The sequence below is a fragment of the Mustela lutreola genome, chromosome 8 (assembly GCF_030435805.1).
Source record: "Mustela lutreola isolate mMusLut2 chromosome 8, mMusLut2.pri, whole genome shotgun sequence".
NCBI lineage: Eukaryota > Metazoa > Chordata > Mammalia > Carnivora > Mustelidae > Mustela > Mustela lutreola.
In genome coordinates, this window is record NC_081297.1 from 74,517,286 (window position 1) to 74,535,491 (window position 18,206).

The 18,206-nt window shown below is 35.1% G+C and overlaps 1 protein-coding gene across 1 annotated transcript in view; it reads left to right on the forward strand.

The window, feature by feature from the left end:
- The window catches only part of ABCD2 (ATP binding cassette subfamily D member 2), a 68,114-nt gene that overhangs the window by 29,633 nt on the left and 20,275 nt on the right, over positions 1-18,206 (forward strand). The gene's annotated exons all lie outside the window — the stretch shown is intronic.

The following is an 18,206-nucleotide window of genomic DNA, read 5'->3' on the forward strand; positions in this document are numbered from 1 at the left end:
CTAGATATCAATAATAGGGGAAAGCTGGAAATTTTACAAATATGTGAAAATTAAGTAATACTCCTGAGCAACCAATGGGTCAAAGAAGAAATCAAAAGAGAAATTTTAAAAATTTTGAAACAAATGAGAATGGAAGCCCAAATGTATGGGATGTTACAATAGCAGCTCTTTTTTTTTTTTTTTAATAAAGATTTTATTTTATTTATTTGACAGAGAGAGAGAGTACAAGCAGAGGGAGCAGCAGACAGAGGGAAAGGGAGAAGCAGACTCCCTACTGAGCTGGAAGCCCAATGTGGGGCTCATGATCATAGGTCCAGAGATCAAGCCTGGGATCAGATTCCCTGGTCAGCGGAAAGTCTGCTTCTCCCTCTGCCCCTTCCACACCTCTTATGCTCTCTCTTTCTCTCTCTCTCAAATAAATAAATTCTTTAGGGAAAAAAAAAAGGCAAGAGATAACAAGTGTTGGGAAGGATGTGAAGAAAAGGGGACCTTGTACACTATTGGTGGGAATGTAAGTTGGTTCAGCCACTATGGAAAACTATAAGGAAGCTCCTTAAAAAATTAAAGACCAAACTATCATCTGATCCAGCAATACCACTTCTGGTTATATATGTCTAAAGAAAATGAAAACAGGATCTTGAAGGGATTCCTGTATTCTCATACTCATTGCAGCATTGTTTACAATAGGCAAAATGTGGAAACAACCTCAGTGTCCAGTGACAGTCAAATGGAAAGAGATGTGTGTATGTGTGTGTGTACACGCACACACATATATTTGTACAATGGAAACTTCTTCAGCTAAGAGAACATGTGAAAAGACTTTGAGGACATTATACTAAGTGAAAATAGTTATACTAAGTGAAATAAATATATAATACATTATACTAAGTGAAATAATTCTGACAAAGAATGACAAATACTGTATGATAGCACCTATATGTGAACGCTAAAAAAACCAAGCTTAAAGAATCAAATGATGGTTACCAAGAGCTGGCAAGTAGAGGAAATGGGGAGATGCTGGTCAGATATACAAAATTCTAGTTAGAAGTTGAGTAAGTTCTGATAATCTAATGCACAGCATTGTGGTTACAGTTAGCAGTAAAATATACTTGGAGGTTGTTGAGAGAGTAAGTCTAAAATGTTCTCGCCACAATAAAGTCATGGTAATTATGTGAGGTGATAGAGTCATCAGGTAATACTTCAGTGATAATCATTTTGCTATATAATATATGAAATCAACTTGTATACCTTAAACTTACTTGTATACCTTGTATAAACAACTTGCATACCTTAAACTTACACAATGTTATATGCTAATTTTATCTCAATAAAGCTGAAAAAAAGAAAAGAAAAAATACCACTGAACTATGGACATAGAAATGGTAGAACAAATTTTATGTGTATTTTATCAAATTTTTAAAAAGTAAGGGAAAAAAACAAAGTACATAAATTCCAGTATTTGCCCTCAGAGAGACCTGTGTTATTTTGCAACAAACATAAATCACTGGGAACTTTTTCTTCATTATGAAATTTACTGTTGCCTAAGCAAAAGGTCAACTGCAACTTAGGGAGAAATGAGAATGAAAACTATTTTTTAATGTTAAAGTATTTTAAAATAATTACTGTTAAAAGTAATTTTATTTTATGTAGCTTCTAGAAACATGAAGATTTGTATTTATGTTTAAAATTTAATAAAACTTATCTTTCAAAAAAGCATAAAATATATTTAAATGTATATATAAACCAAGAGAGTCTAAATGTATATTTCTTATATTCTAAATGCTGTTTTCTTCAAGAAAGCTTGAAAATAATCTTATAAGTGTTTATGATTTCAAAGAAAGCTGCTACAACCTCCTTCAAAATATTTGTCAGTAGGCATTCTTAAACACTTCTTTGAATATTCTCATTAATGACTTATTATCTAATGGTTTATTGCATTAATTTATAGTAATATAGAATGGTTAAGTACTAGTTTGGTAGGAAAAAAAACTGTAAAGTGAATACAGAATTGAGTCTTATGTACCTACAGAATAAGTATATAATATAATAAGTATAAATTCATAAGTTATAAACAGACTTTATAATAATCTCCCTGTTTTCACTTTTTATAACTGAAAGACTTCTTGATTGAGGATGTGTCTTCATGCAGTGATCAAATGTACATTAGTTGTTATCTTCATGGGGAAAAAAGGAGTAGATTTTGTTTAAATGGGTTCCCAGTAATGTCATTTGTATACAAAAGAAAAAAGAACCACTGAGGAAAAAAAAAGTTGAAATTAAGCAAATTAGGACACTTATATTTTAAACCATGTCTTCAGAGAATGTAGCTATGGCTCATTTTGCAAGCTGGAAAACCTGAATTCCTAAGAAATTGTGAAATGTCCTCAGTATTATCCCACTTAATGTCTCCTAATACTTTAACAATGTTAATAATGAGAACCAGATAAGCAAAAATCTGGGCCTTAGTTCAAGGATACAAATAAAAAGTTGTGCTAGATAAACTAGTTTCAAAACAGTTTCCTGTTAGCCTGTTTCATTAATTGGGTATGATAACTATTAGAACATTTGATAAGTTTTAGCAAAGAAAAATTTCATCTCTAATGTAGATTTAACTGCTCTAAATCTATGGAATAATATATGGTAAAATGCTTAGTGTTGCTTAAGTGTGACTTTAAAAAAAATATTTGGGCAATTTGTTCAAGACTGAATTTCCTCAGCAATGTGACTGTACCGTACTCTTCAAACTGATGTCTAAAACTTGTTGTTTCTTACTATTAGCTATCTTAACCCTCAGGAAAAGTTTTCCAGTTGGATACAGATCCTGAATATCTTTTGTCAATTCTTGATGTAGTTTTTCTTGTTTTCTCAACCACCTAAGAGTAGATTGTGATTTCCTGCTTTTGGATTCACTAATCCACTAATTTAGGATCCATTAGTCATGTAGTAACTCAGTAGAATATCTCTATCTTCAACCATTAAAGCCTCAAAAGCTCGGTCCTTTATTTGTTTAGTTCACCTGCTAACAAAACATTATTTTAGGGGCACCTGGGTGGCTCAGTGGGTTAAGCCGCTGCCTTCGGCTCAGGTCATGATCTCAGGGTCCTGGGATCGAGTCCTGCATCGGGCTCTCTGCTCAGCAGGGAGCCTGCTTCCTCCTCCCCTCTCTCTGCCTGCCTCTCTGCCTACTTGTGATCTCTCTCTGTCAAATAAATAAATAAAAAATCTTAAAAAAAAAAAAAAAACATTTTATGCCTACATTCACCACAATAGGCAATTGAAATATCCTGATGGGGGTTGAGGACAAAGAGTGAGGAGAGGAAAGGAGAAAGTGGGGAGGAACAAAGAAGGAAGGACTGGAGGGAAGGGAGGAAGAAAAGAAAGAGAAGAAATAGTTGTTTCTTGACAAAAGGTAGCGAAATCTTGTGTTCCTTTATATTACTCTGGTGTTGGTTGTTTTTTTTTTTTATATATATATATCATTCAGAGGATCATTTGTATACATATCTCTCCTCAGCAACAGTCTCCAGTTGGGCACCAACCCACTGTATAATTCTGTTCCCAGAGCTCTTGCTCTCACTACCCTTTCTTGGTACAAATATCTTGGGAATGAAAATTTAACCATGATCTTCTTACTACTCAGTCTCTATGCCTTAATACACCTTCAACAGGTCTGAAATAGAGTCAGATTTCCCATAATTTTGTATGAAAAGGTAACTTGTGCAAATTTCTGACCATCCTTGACTTTGGAATTTAAGAAGTAAAAGGTTAGGAAAGTGAGAGGATTGTATTATAAGGGTTGAATTAGATTTAACTAAACATTAAAAAAAATAAAAACAAGAGAAAAGGGATGAGATGGCTAGGATATCGTACTTCATATCTTGGGAACATTAATGTACTTTATTCTTTGTTAAAACTCGACTCTTTTTTTAAAATTTTAAGTATTTATTAAAGTCCTGCTATGGGGCACCTGGGTGGCTCAGTGAGTTAAGCCTCTGCCTATGGCTCAGGTCATGATCTCAGGGTCCTGGGATCGAGTCCCGTTATTGGGCTCTCTGCTCAGCAGGGAGCCTGCTTCCCTCTCTCTCTCTGCCTGCCTCTCTGCCTACTTGTGATCTCTCTCTGTGTCAAATAAATTTTTTAAAAAAACTTAAAAAAAAAAAAAAGTCCTGCTATTAGATGCTACGGAGGATAGACAATGAAGAAAACACAGTAACTTTCAATGTGGAACTTGTTAAATTTGATTAGGAAAAAAAATAAGCAATCAACTTCAATACAAGTTAGAATAAGTGGCTCAAGAAAGGCAGGAATTGCTGTAGATGTTCAAAATGAGAAAAATCACAATATAACACTGTGTCTTTTGATTTAGGTTTTGAAAGTTAGTTAGGATTTTAATAGCTGTCATGATTTGGATGTTTCTCCAGTGACTAAATAGATCAGAAATGCCTCAGATTCAAGTAGGCATGCAATTTTTGTTCTTGCTTTTGGATGCTTCTAAGCAAGGTTTTCCTATTCACCCTCTCTCTAATACACCAATTTCAGAAAAGCAAATATTTATTAATTCAACTCCATGAATATTCTGTCATTGGTACATACTGGAAATAATAGTGCCCATTAGCTAGGTCCTTAAACATTGCTAAAGCTTTTCATGTTGAAGTTCTCTGAATTACTTTTTAAAGTTTTTAAAACTTTTAAAAGGTTTTGTAACTTTAAAAAAAAAGAAAAAACTTTTTAAAGTTCTCTGTTGCTTTGTGGATCTGCTATTTGTCCAGTTTCCACCCAAAGAACTTATCTCCTCTCTATAAATAAATGACACATTTTTCTTATATTCAAATATATATTATTATATTTATATCATATATAGATAGCTTAATATGTTAAATTTTAGTCTATTAATGCTCCTCAAGAAACATACCAAAAGATGACAATAACTTCTCTTACACTCATTGATTCTCATTCTTTTTTGCCAGAAGATATTCTGAAATCATAAATAATATTTCATTTATCAACTCAGTATTTGCTTGCCACTTCATTCACAGTATAGTATGTTCAAGTACCATGCAGTTTAATCTTCTAGGCTAAATGTGTAATAAAGTAGTTATGAACTACATTTTTAAATTAAATGAAACATGAAAATCCTAAATTTGATTGTATGCAGGAATGATAGCACAACTAATTAGACTATAAAGAAAATTAAATATAGATAAGGCTACTTCTGTCTTTTAATGTAGCAACAGTATATATTGATCATGCTCTGAATAAACCATGTTAAATAGAATGTTTTAAATAATTAAACTGGAGTTCAAAGAGACCAGAGACTTTAATACTTTGAGTTACATAGCATTTCAGAGCCAGGGTTAGAATTCATCAAATCTCTGGTTCTAAACCCTCTACATTCACTGCTTCTTATTTTCAGATTAATAAAATAATCGTATTAAAAACATCTACCTGTGATTGAAAAGAAAAAAACAAACCACTGTTTGACCTTAAATGTTTTCTCAGACAATCATAGTAATTAAAGCCTCTCCAGCATTGTCCCAAATTTATGGGGGATAACAAACTATGATTCTTGTATAGTTTGCATTCACTTTCCAAAAATTTCTGTATTTGTCTATTGCTTTCCTTAGTCAGAAGAGCTTATGACATGAAACCTCAGCTTTAGCGGTGCCAGCATTTAATCCATGCTCCCTTTGTTGGCATTTCTATTCATGCATGTAATGATACAGCTTATGCATTTTTTTAACTGAAGTATAGTTGATCAGCCTATGTATTTTTAACATAAAGTGAATTAATATTGATTTTTATGTTGGGAATCATATGACCTCTTAAAATAATTGATGGATCCTGGAGCATCTTTAGCAAGAGCTAAACATCTCTGGTCTTATTACTTTGTTTTTGTTTTATTTTGTTATTTTACAAGGTGACAAGCGATTGCTGTGCATTACTCAACTATTCTACACATATGTTTCTAATTTTTCTGTATGAAAACTCATAAAGTTGGTGTTAGTGTCCCTATCTTTAGATGAGAAAACTTAGGTTGAAGTCATCCAGCTGAGTGGAGCTAACATATGAACTTAGGCAAATCTGACTCTGAAGTTATTTTGTCTTGATGGTTGTTGGCAGCAGGGCACATTTCTCTGAAAAATTACTACTCCCTTGCAAATATCACCAGCTAAGGTTGTTTGCTCGGTACGCTAAATCTGTACTAATATCAAGCTATTGTTTGGAAGCAGAGGTCATTTATAATGCTGGGGGGTGAGGAAAATCCGAGACAATTTTAACGTAACAGGAACTGGTGGGCCTGGGTGACTCAGTCACTTAAACGTCTGCCTTTGGCTCAGGTCATTATCCCAAGGTCCTGAGATTGAGCTCTAAACTGGGGCTTCTACTTCTTCCTCTCTCTCTGCCTCTCTTCCCCTGATTGTACTCTCTCTCTCTCTTCCTGTCTCTCTCAAATAAATAAAACCTTTAAAAAGAAATAAAATTTAGCATAGGTACTGGCTATCGTTCATTTATGCTAACGTGAAGAGAGATATTCTTGTTTAACATTGAAATTCATTTAAACTAAGTTCAAATTACTTTCAAATTAGAATATGTTCACTAGTCCTTCTAATCTTCCAAAACCCACCTATCTATAAAATTTTATATAATCTGTAAAAGTATTTCCTTAATTTAATATCAGGCTTCTGGTGTACCTGGGTGGCTCAGTCAGTTAAGTGTCTGCCTTTAGCTCAGATCATGATCCCAGGGTCCTGGAGTTGAGCCCGGTGTTGGACTCCCTGCTCAGAGGGGAGTCTGGTTCTTCCTCTGCCTCTCCCCTTCAGCCCGTCCTCTCTCTTTTGCTTACTCTCTCTCAAATAAATAAGTAAAATCTTTAAGGAAAATTAAAAAATAAAATCAGACTTCCTGCAGAGATATAAATTTTAGTTTTCATAATGCATTATGACATTAAAAATCATCAGTTAACCTCTATGTTGTCAAAAGAAGAGACTGTCTCACAACAGAATAAAGACTTTTGGTTCAAGAAGTACATTAGAATGAAATAAACACATAACACCAATAACACCAACATTGACACAACTGCATTGCAGAATGTATTGTGTCAAATGAGTTTTGTAGATACTTAAAAGTTTGAACATCCTTTTGAATTGTTTCTATATAAATACTTTCCAAATCCAGGATTTCCTATTTGGAGGGGTAGAACTGTTATTGAAGAGTGTTGTTTAACCCACACATATAAAACCAAATAATGACTATTAAAGAACCAGGAGTGCATGAGATCAGGACCGAGGTTAGAACACCCTAGTTTGCCTCCTTGAGAGGCAACTTGAAAGGGTGCTCTCATAATCAACCAAGTATTGTTAGTGAGATCCTTGATTTGCTCTTCCTTTCTTTCTTTTCTTTTCTTTCTTTTCTTTCTCTTCTCTTTTTTTTTTTTTTTTTTTTTCCCCCTTAGTCTCAGATCTCAAATTAGAAAATGATGATGTGGCCTGGAAAATAACCTAAGTAAGAATATGGAGGAATGCTAGTTTAAATATCTTGATTACTGTTTTACTCTTGGTCTCTAGTTTTTGGGTTTTTGATTCTTAATGGAACTCTAGGTACAAATATGTAGAGTACACCAATATGGAGAGCCTCTGAAGGACAAAGAGTGTGTTTATTTAAGTAAGATGCAGGCTTCCCTGGGGCCATTGCCTGAGTGGAATGTTGGTCTGAAAGGGCCGCTGGAATAAAGAATGTGATATGGCTTAATTCAGGCCTACTCATGGAGCCCCATACACAGTCAGTTACACATACACTAGTCTTGCTGCCCCCAAATTAGACAAATCTTAGGGAGTGTGATTTGTTACTAGAACAGACTTTGCCTATGTTGACTCACTGTTGCACAAATTTTCATAGAATATAAGCTAGAAAGGGCATCTGAATATCTGTACCACACTGGTAGTATACTACTACATCTATAGAATCTCTAGAATGTTATATTACAACAATGCAATGAACAGACAATGAATGATTGAACAAGTGAATGAATGAACATCTCCACAGATTTGGTTTCTACTGCCAAATCAGTCTGGCCCCATATACTAATTAGGAAGCAAACTTTTGTTTCTTGTACTAGATATGTTATCTAATCCTCTTTATGATGGGGATAAATATTTGTCATTTAACATGTCCTTTGTTTGTTTGTTTAAGATTTTTATTTATTTTATTTACAGGCAGAGAGGCAGGCAGAGAGAGAGAGAGGTAGAAGCAGGCTCCCCGCTGAGCAGAGAGCCCGATGTGGGGCTCAATCCCAGGACCCTGGGATCATGACCTGAGCCCAAGGCAGAGGCTTTAACCCACTGAGCCACCCAGGCGCCCCTAACATGTCCTTTGTAAAAGAAATTATTTTAGCCATGAGGAAGGCTAAGTAATATGCTGTAACTAAATTACTTCTATTCCTTTGCTTTCTGATTACTAGACTCAAAGCAAGTGAGCTGCATAAGTATCTTCAAGGAATTGGCTGACAGAATTATAAATTATACATTTTGGTATCTCCTGTGTAGTAAAGGGCACATTCATTTAAAAAAACAAAAAAAAAAAACAAAAAAAAACAAAAACGCTCTCTTAAAGAAATCTATCAATGTAAATAATTTCCTTTAGTTTCCTGTTACTTGGAAAAAAATGTTTAGGATGCATTTTTTTTCATATTTAAGTCTTCTATTTATATATAAAAATAACTTCTATTCTTTTATAAAAATAGCAATGGTGAAAAGTCTTCCTTTGCATCTGAAGTTTCCTTATTTAATGATCAGTTATTAAGTTGAATCATATGGAATTAGAATTTTCATAGATCAAAAAGTCAAGTAACAGAAATTTCATATAGTAATCTAATGATAAATAATACTTTTAACAAAAGTTGAGTTTTAAGAGGTTTGCATTTTTTTTTAAAGATTTTATTTGTTTATTTGACAGAGAGAGATCACAAGTAGGCAGAGAGGCAGGCAGAGAGAGAGAGAGAGAGGAGGAAGCAGGCTCCCTGCAGAGCAGAGAGCCTGATGCGGGACTCGATCCCAGGACCTTGAGATCATGAACTAAGCCGAAGGCAGCGGCTTAACCCACTGAGCCACCCAGGCGCCCCAGAGGTTTGCATTTTTATCAGGTTAACGATACTTTGATTTTTCCACTAACATTATTCTTATTACTTGAAAATAAATATAGTCCCTGCTCTTCAGAGGCTCTACACATCTCCGTTTTGGCACCTAGAAATAAGACCCTAAAAATAAGATTGCAGTAATAGTAATATCTCTTTTTAGTTGAGTACTTCTTATTTGCCACATATTTTTTTAAGAATATTAGGAATGACTAATGCATTGAAAACTCAGATTTAATTCTTATTATTCATGAAAGGATCTGATAACATGATTGGTCCCATTGTGTACATTTATTTGAATTATTAATAGCTAGATTTTGTGGCTTTCTGATTGTCAATTTCTTATCACTATGGTAACACAGCAGTACTTAGCTGTACCTTAAACTTAACACATCTCATGCTTAAAAATAGTTAGTATTGCTGTGAAATTTTTGTCAACATTGTTGACAATTAAATTCCAGATGACAATGAAGCATTTAGCATTTTGGATGATCATTCCAAAGACAACAAGCACAAAAGATAGCCAACATTTCTCAATACTTTATCTTTTTTTTCTACTTTTATCTCTATTAAAGAGAAAAATACAGAACAATATACAAATATATGAATATAAACTCTAATAGTTGCTAACACATTTTACTAAAACAATCATAAATTGTCAGATTTTTTTCTATTTTTTTATTTTTTAAAAAAGATTTTATTTATTTATTTGACAGACAGAGATCACAAGTAGGCAGAGAGGCAGGGGGGGAAGCAGGCTTCATGCTGAGCAGAGAGCCCAATGCGGGGGCTCAATCCCAGAACCCTGGGATCATGACAGTGGCTTTAACCCACTGAGCCACCCAGGCACCCCAAATTGTCAGATTTTTAAACGTTAACACAGAAAAGTAGGGAGTAGAATACAAATTATAGAAGTTCTCTGCGACATTCATATATAAAATAAAAAGCCATAATCATTGGGAATGGATATAATCTGAAATAACTTTCATTTTACTTATAATTAACAGGTTTTTTAAAAATATATTTTATTTATTTATTTGATAGAGAGAGACAGAGAGATCACAAGTAGGCAGAGAGGCAGGCAGAGAGAGAAGAGAAAGCAGGCTCCCAGCTGAGCAGAGAGCCCTGTGCAGGGCTTGATCCCAGGTCCCAGAGATGATGACCTGAGCCAAAGGCCGAGATTTAACCCACTGAGCTACCCAGGCGCCCCTATAATTAACAGTTTTAAATGTAGGTACATTTGAAGTAATCCCAGATTATAAAGAAAAATAATTATGGTAATTGTTCAAATAAAAATAATTATTTAAATTGTAATGGATACCTAGGAGTTTATTCGGGTATCTTTTCTAAAACAAACTGAGGTGATTCTGGGTTTTGCTTAGAGAAGTAAATTAAAATTAGTTAGTGTTTATTTTCTGATAGCTGCTAATTATAAGCAATCTGTTTCTTTTGTTGCTTGTAGGAGGTATGTTGCGTTATTCCCTCTCTGATGGGCCAGAGCAAGTAAGCTAATGATATTCTGACATGGTAACTGATCTACCTAAAATATTTAGAAGATAATCTGAATAGTTCTATATATTTAGAAAGGAACGCTTAGTAAAGGGTTCTTTAAGTGCTTATCCATTATGTATAACTTTAGTAAGACTAGAGGAACTTGAGCTAGCTTAAAATGTAAAATTCTAGGCCTTTGAGCTGAAAAGGATCACAGGCAAACTAATTATATAAATATTGGATATAGGGTCCTCTGTTTCCTGTGCTTTCAAGTAGATTCAGCATCATCCCAATTTTTTTGACATAGCTTTTCAAAAGAATTTGTGGTAACCACAATTTTATAATATTTTAAAATGATTAAATTAATAAAATCTATCAAAGTGTCCTTAGTTGGGGGTGCCTGGGTGATTCACTTGGTTAAGTGACTGATTCTTGTATTCAGGTCAGGTCATAATCTCAGGGTTGTGAGGAGCCCCACACTGGGCGTGGTGCTGAGTGTGGAGCCTGCTTAAAATTCTCTCTTTACCCCTCTCCCACTGCCCCTCCCCCTCTTAAATAAAGTACCCTTGTTGCTATATACCACATTAAACCCATATAGAATGTGTTATTTTTATCATTTTACATGATGGTAAGACAATTGAGAGAAAATGGGACTCTAATAAAGCAGCATTTGTTGAGTCCTTATAAATTTATAATTTTATAAATATTTCTTGTATAATTTCATTTGTAGTCCCTTCACATAAATTTTCAAAGTAGCAATTTTCATATTCTATTCTATCATTTTGAGTAATGATAGCTCAATAATAAGTTATGTGGATACATATGCAGTTCTTCATTTTTGCATCATAAAATGTTTAGGGTTTGGCATTTTATTTAAATTTCATGCTGATTGAATTTTAAAAACTTGATAGCTAAGCGCCATGTTTTTTTGTTTTGTTTAGACTCTTATTTCAAGAGTGCATATTCAAAATGTCATGAGACCTATAAACTCAGTAAAAACTTTAGCATTGCAAAAATGTAACTATATTTTTTATATTGCTTCTCCCTCTCTCTTCGCCTCTGCTCTCCCTGCTTGTAATCTCTCTCTGTCAAATAAATAGATAAAATCTTAAAAAAAAAAAAAGAATATCTTTTTTAAAAGGAACCCCTAAGAAATAAGTTTCCTTATCTATTCATCAGAGAATTGACAGATTTCAAAAATCATAAAGAAATAATAAATAACATAAATTAGCCTTTTATTTTTTTATTTTATTTTATTTTATTTTTTAAAGATTTTATTTATTTATTTGACAGAGATCATAAGTAGGCAGAGGCAGGCAGGAGGGAAGGGAAAGCAGGCTCCCTGCTGAACTGAGAGCCCGATACGGGGCTTGATCCCAGGATGCTGGGATCATGACCTGAGCCGAAGGTAGAGGCTTTAACCCACTGAGCCACCCAGCCACCTCCTAAATTAGCCTTTTAAAGAAGTTTTGAAGTTTTGCTCTTCCAAGTTCTTACAAAGAAAGCCTATGGCAGTCTTATGTGCACTGATCTTTCAGACCCTATAAATTACTCCAGTGAACTAAATGGTGCTAGAGTTACTGAAAAAAGTACTTCTAGGTAAACCTAAGATGCTTTCTTTAGTGTTTAACAGAATATAATCACTAAAATTTACATAATTAGGTACTTATTATTTATTAATCTTGTGAAATAATAAAAATTTACTATGTGGTATAAAACCACACATCTCTTAGCTGGTTAAATAGAAATTCTTTTGCATCTGTTCTTTTTTAAGATGTTGCCTTTTCTGGGCACCTGGATGGCTCAGTGGGTTAAGCTTCTGCCTTCGGCTCTGGTAATGATCTCAGGCTCCTGGGATGGGACCCCACAGCAGGCTCTCTGCTTAGCAGGGAGCCTGCTTCCCCCCTCTCTCTGCCTGCCTCTCTGCCTACTTGTGATCTCTCTCTCTTTCTGTCAAATAAGTGAATAAAATCCTAAAAAAAAAAAAAAAAAATGTTGCCTTTTCACATAAGTAGCAATCTTAAGCCTAAGTAGAAATGAACTTTTGTTTCTTTAAAAATTTATTGGGTGCCTACTGTGTACCTATACTTACTAAGTGCTCTGACTACAGTGGTTCATTTATGCTTTATAGAAACCCACTGCTTTGTTTAGTTTTCATAACAAATGGAATAAAGTAAGTTACTTTCCAAATGAGGTAGCTCTAGTTCAAAATTTGGGTCACATGGCTAGTAAATAGTGAAACTGGAATTCCAGCCCAGAACCATCTCTCCAAAGCGTATTATCACAACCACAACTCTTTACTGTCTTCCTTGCAATATATATATAAAATATTATTTCATCAAATATTGCTAGTTAATCAAGTCTTATGGTAGAATCCTGTAGAAACATTTCTGAAATGAATGTTCGGATGTAGTCTCCATTTTATATTGTCTCCATTTTATATTGTATCATGTCTGTTTGGAAGATCGAATTATATCTGGAATTTATACTAAGGTGTAGGATATATCTGTGCTTCTAATTTACATTAATTTGGAGCTGGTGTCACTTTGGAAGTTAGCAGAAGTACTGCCCACTATGGTTTCCTTGTATTTCTTCTTCAAGTAGTCTCAGAGTACCAGTTGAAAAACTCCTCATTGGCTCTGATAACCAACTTCTATTTTATGCTACTATTATTATTACCAGATAAAAATCCAAGATATTGTCACATTATATGAATGTTTAATATAAACAAAATAACTGTGTGTCCTAATTCTATTTTCTTTAATATGGTTAGCCTAAAGGGGGACAGGTAAAGAAAAAGGCAGGAGAGGAAGATATAGGGATATGGCAGAAGAAATGTGACCAGAAATGATATAGTCATTTCAGAAAACAGTTGGGCAGTTCCTCAAAAAGTAAACAGAGTTATATGGTCCAGCAATTCCCCTGTTAGGTGTATGCCCACTGTTTATAACAGCCAAATAGTGAAAACCACTGGAATATCCAGCAACAGATGAATGGATTAACAAAATGCGGCATATTCATACAGTAGAATATTATTCAGCCATAAAAAGCAATGAAATACAGTTACATGCTACAATGTTAATGAACGTGAAAGCATTATGCTAACAGAAAGAAGGCTGTCACAAAAGACCACATATTATATGATTTTGTGTATACAAAATGTCCAGAATAGGCAAATCCGTGGAGACAGAATGTAGATTAGTGGTTGCCAGGGATTGGGAGAATGGAAGAATAGACTGTCGGCTATTAGATATAGAGTTTCTTTTCGGTGTGAAGAAAATGTTCTGGAATCAGATCATGGTGATGGTTACATGAGCCTGTGAATATACTAAACATTACTGAATTGTACACTTTAAAAGGGTGAATTTTATGGGAATTATATCTCAATTTTTAAAATAGATTCATTTGGGCGCCTGGGTGGCTCAGTTGGTTAAGCAACTGCCTTCAGCTCAGGTCATGATCCTGGAGTCCCGTGATCGAGTCCCACATCAGGCTCCTAGCTCTGCGGAGTCTGCTTCTCCCTCTGAACTTCTCCCTCTCATGCCCACTCTCTCTCTCTCTCAAATAAGTGAAGTCTTTAAAAAAATAAAAATAAAATAAAATAGATTCATTTATTTGAGAGAGAGAGAGCGCACCTGAGCAGAGGAGGGACAGAGGAAGAGAGAGAATCTCAAGCAGCTCCCCGCTGAGCATGGAGCCTGACTTGGAGCTTGATCCTATTACCCTGAGAACATGATCCCAGCTGAAATGAAGAGTTGGATATTTAGCCTCTGAGCCACCCAGGCACTCCTATATCTTAATTTTTAAAATATGACCAGGGATTCCCATGTTTGTAAAGATCCCATTGAAAATCTTTATATGAGTGTATATATGCATCATTAAAATATAAATATTTTTATTTTCAAATGTTAGTTAAGCCTGTAGTAAAATAATCTTATGTTATCTGTCCTTCAACTGAATCATTTTCATATTATGGAAAAATAGGTAGACAATTGATCCACAAAAAAACATTTATATTTAAAACCTTCAACTTACTCTCTCTTTCTCCCACCCCCGCCTTCTAAAGTAAAGTTCAGCAATCATAAATCTTCATCCCTAACTACACTAGGATGTATTTCCAAAGAGCAAAGATATTTTCTAGCATAACCATAATATAATACTTAAATTCATGAAAATTAACACTGCTTTAATATTTTTACCTAAACATAATTTTGGTGGTTCACAAACTGGCCCCTGTACACGGAGAGTGAAAGAAGATGGAAGAGACTACTCCAGATTGATAGGTTGCAGATTTGAGAAGCAGAGGCATTAACATAAGTCTTGTCATGGTTGGCTACAAGGTAAATGGATCTCTGCACTTGCCCACCAGAATCTTAAATTTGTAGAGAGGCCTTAACTGGGTTCAGTCACATCTAGCGTCCAGATGGTCCCAACAACACAATGTTCTCTCAAGGCTGCTTCCTTGGAAACAGTTTCCAGCAATGGGAATGGTGGTCAGTGTATACACTCCAAGCACATGTGAGGGGGTGAGGAGCCTCCAGTTGTCCCAGTCTAGCTCACGGTCAAATGGCAGTCATGTCCTGTCAGTGACCCCCAACAATTCTCCATATTTTTTTATAAATGTATTTTTTAAGATTTATTTATTTTAGAAAGAGGAAGAAAGAGTGTATGCGGAGAGGTGGGAGAGGGGGAGGAGGGACAGTATCCTGAAGCAGACTACCCACTGAACACAGAGCCCCACTTGGGACTTGATCCCACGACCCATGAGATCATGACCTGAGTCACAACCAAGTATCGGACGCTCAACCTACTAGCCACCCAAGTGCCCCATCAACTCTCTATATCTAAATATTGCCAATTATCATAATACTATCCTTTATAATAATTTCTTTCTCTCAATTCATTTGCATTTTAGTTGTCATGTTGTTCTCGTTTCTTTTAATATTACCTCCTCAGCTTCTCTTATTTTTATTTTCTCTTCTCTTATTTTATTTTTATTTTTATGACATTGATATACATAGAGTGCAGAACTGTTGTTATTTTAAGAAAGTTCTTTAAGTTAGATTTGTCTGGCAGTTTCCTGATGCTATGATTCAGGTTACGCCTTTTTTTTTTTTTTTTTTTTTTTTTTGGTGTAAGAGTTCTACGTCTTTCCGAAATCTGCTGGGTAACCAAAAACTTGGTAGTTTAAAACAACAGGAATGTATTCTCTCAGAGTTCTGGAAGTCAGGAGTTCAAAATCAAGGTATTGGCAGGACTTTACTTTTTAAAAAGCTCTAGGCTAGAGTCTTTTCTTGCCTCTTCCAGCTTCTGTTGCTGCCAGACATTCCTTGCCCTGGGACAGCGTAACTCCAATCTCTGTCTCCGCCATCACATGACTTTCTTCCCTTCCTTTCTCCTCTTCTTATAAGGGCATTTACTAGACTTAGGGCCCATCTCTGTAATACAGGATGATCTCATCTGGAGATCCTTAGCTTAGTTAGATCTGCAAAGACCTCCCCTCTCCCCCATAAGGTCACATCCACAGGTACATGTGGTTTAGGACACAGTTCAACCCACTACAACACTGCCTAAATGATGTTGGGTCTTCCTCAGAGGATAATGTCAGGATACACCGAGTGTAGACAGAAAAGGAAATAGATTTTTTTAAAAGCATGAATCATACTGACATTCGAATTAAAATGAAATATTATAGTTTTTCTTACCTTCTCACCCATCATGTTTGTAAATTCTTTCTTCAGAGGGAGCGTACTAATTCCTAACATTATTAAGATGTTTACTTCTTCGGTCAGTCCTGTAACATAGGTAAAATAGTTTCAGAATTGCTACTCCTGAATCATTACCAACAAGAAACTTGCCAAATAACGTTTAAGATTTCTTTGTGGTTCTTCTGGTCTTCAACTGAAATTGTGTGGCCAGGTTCAAGTAATTTAGACCAGTATCTCCTCCCCCTTTTATGTGGTTGTCACTCATTTGATATACCATTCAGTTCATTTACTCTGTTTGTATTTAATTTTAAGGTTCCTACCTTCACTGGTTATTGGTTTTTTGTTGTTTTTTTTTTTTTTTGAATAATAACATATAACATGATTCTAAAAGTAAAAACATATAGAAAGGATATTTAAAGAGGTCACTCCCTACCCTATCCATTCTCCCTTGTTCCTCCAATCTCCAATAGGTAACCAATTTCATTAATTTCTGGTTTACTGTGTTTCCTTTTATAAAGGTAAGCAGGTAAATGTACACTTTCTTATTTCGCATAAAGATAGTATACTATATATTAGAGATTCTCAAATGGAGGTGGTTTTGTCCTGTAGGGGGTGATATCTGGAGACTTTTTATTGGGTCTACTGTAGTAGACACTTTTAGCATCTGGTGGGTGGAGACTAGATATGCTGCTAAACATTTACAGTATGTAAGATAGCCCTCAACTGCAAAGGAGTACTGGTTCCATACATCCATAATGCTGTTCAGAAACCCTGCTATACATCTACTTCTGCACTTTACTTTCCAACTTAGAAGTATATTATGGAAAATCACTCTACAGAGAACATCCACATCCTGTTTTACAGCTCCATAATGTCAGTGCTATTGTTTATTCAGTCTCCTCTTTATGGACACTTAGATTGTTTTCAGTATTTTGCGATTATAGATAATGCTGCAATGGATCTTATGTACTCCTATTGTTATTTTTGGAAGTATATCTTTAAAGTTAATTGCAAGAGGGTCAGAGGCCAAAATATTTGATGCTTTGCAAAATCCCCTCCAAAAGGTTTTTGCATTTTTCACGAATGTATGAAAGTACTGGTTTCTCTATATTTGCTAGCTGAATTGTCAGGTTTTTGAACTTTTACCAATTTGAAAAGTAAGAAACTCAGTGTAGTTTTATTAAAGATATTTATTTATTTATTTGACAGAGAGAGAGGGAACACAAGCAGGAGGAGTGGGAGAGGGAGAAGCAGGCTTCCCGCTGAGCAGGGAGCCGGATATGGGGCCCGATTCCAGGACCCTGGTATCATGACCTGAGCTGAAGGCAGACGCTTAACGACTGAGCCACCCAGGTGCCCCTCAGTGTAGTTTTAATTTGCATTAATTTTATTATTAATGGCATATTATTTATTTGTTAAAGTTTTTATTTATTTATTTATTTGTCCTAGAGCAAAAGAGAGAGCATGTGTAAGCATGGTCCCACACACAAGTTGGGGGGAAGGGCAGAGAGGGAGGGAGAAAGACAAGCAGACTCTGCCCTGAGCCCAGAGCCTGACGCCAGTGAATCCCACCGCCCATGAGATCATGACCTGAGCTGAAACCAAGAGTCTGTGCTCAACCTACTGAGCCACCCAGGTGTCCCATTAATGGCGTTTTCAAAAAGTTTTTGCTTTTTCACATCCCTGAATCAAAACCTCAAATTTTATATTTAAACCAAATAATTTTAGATGAAATGCAGAAACAATGTTTATAAAATACAGTGAAACAAGGTATGTATTTTTGCACTGAAAATATCCAACTTTTTCCTCATGGCTATGTCTCAATGAATTTTTACGTGAACATATCAGAGTGTAATCCTATCATGCCTGAGAGAGAA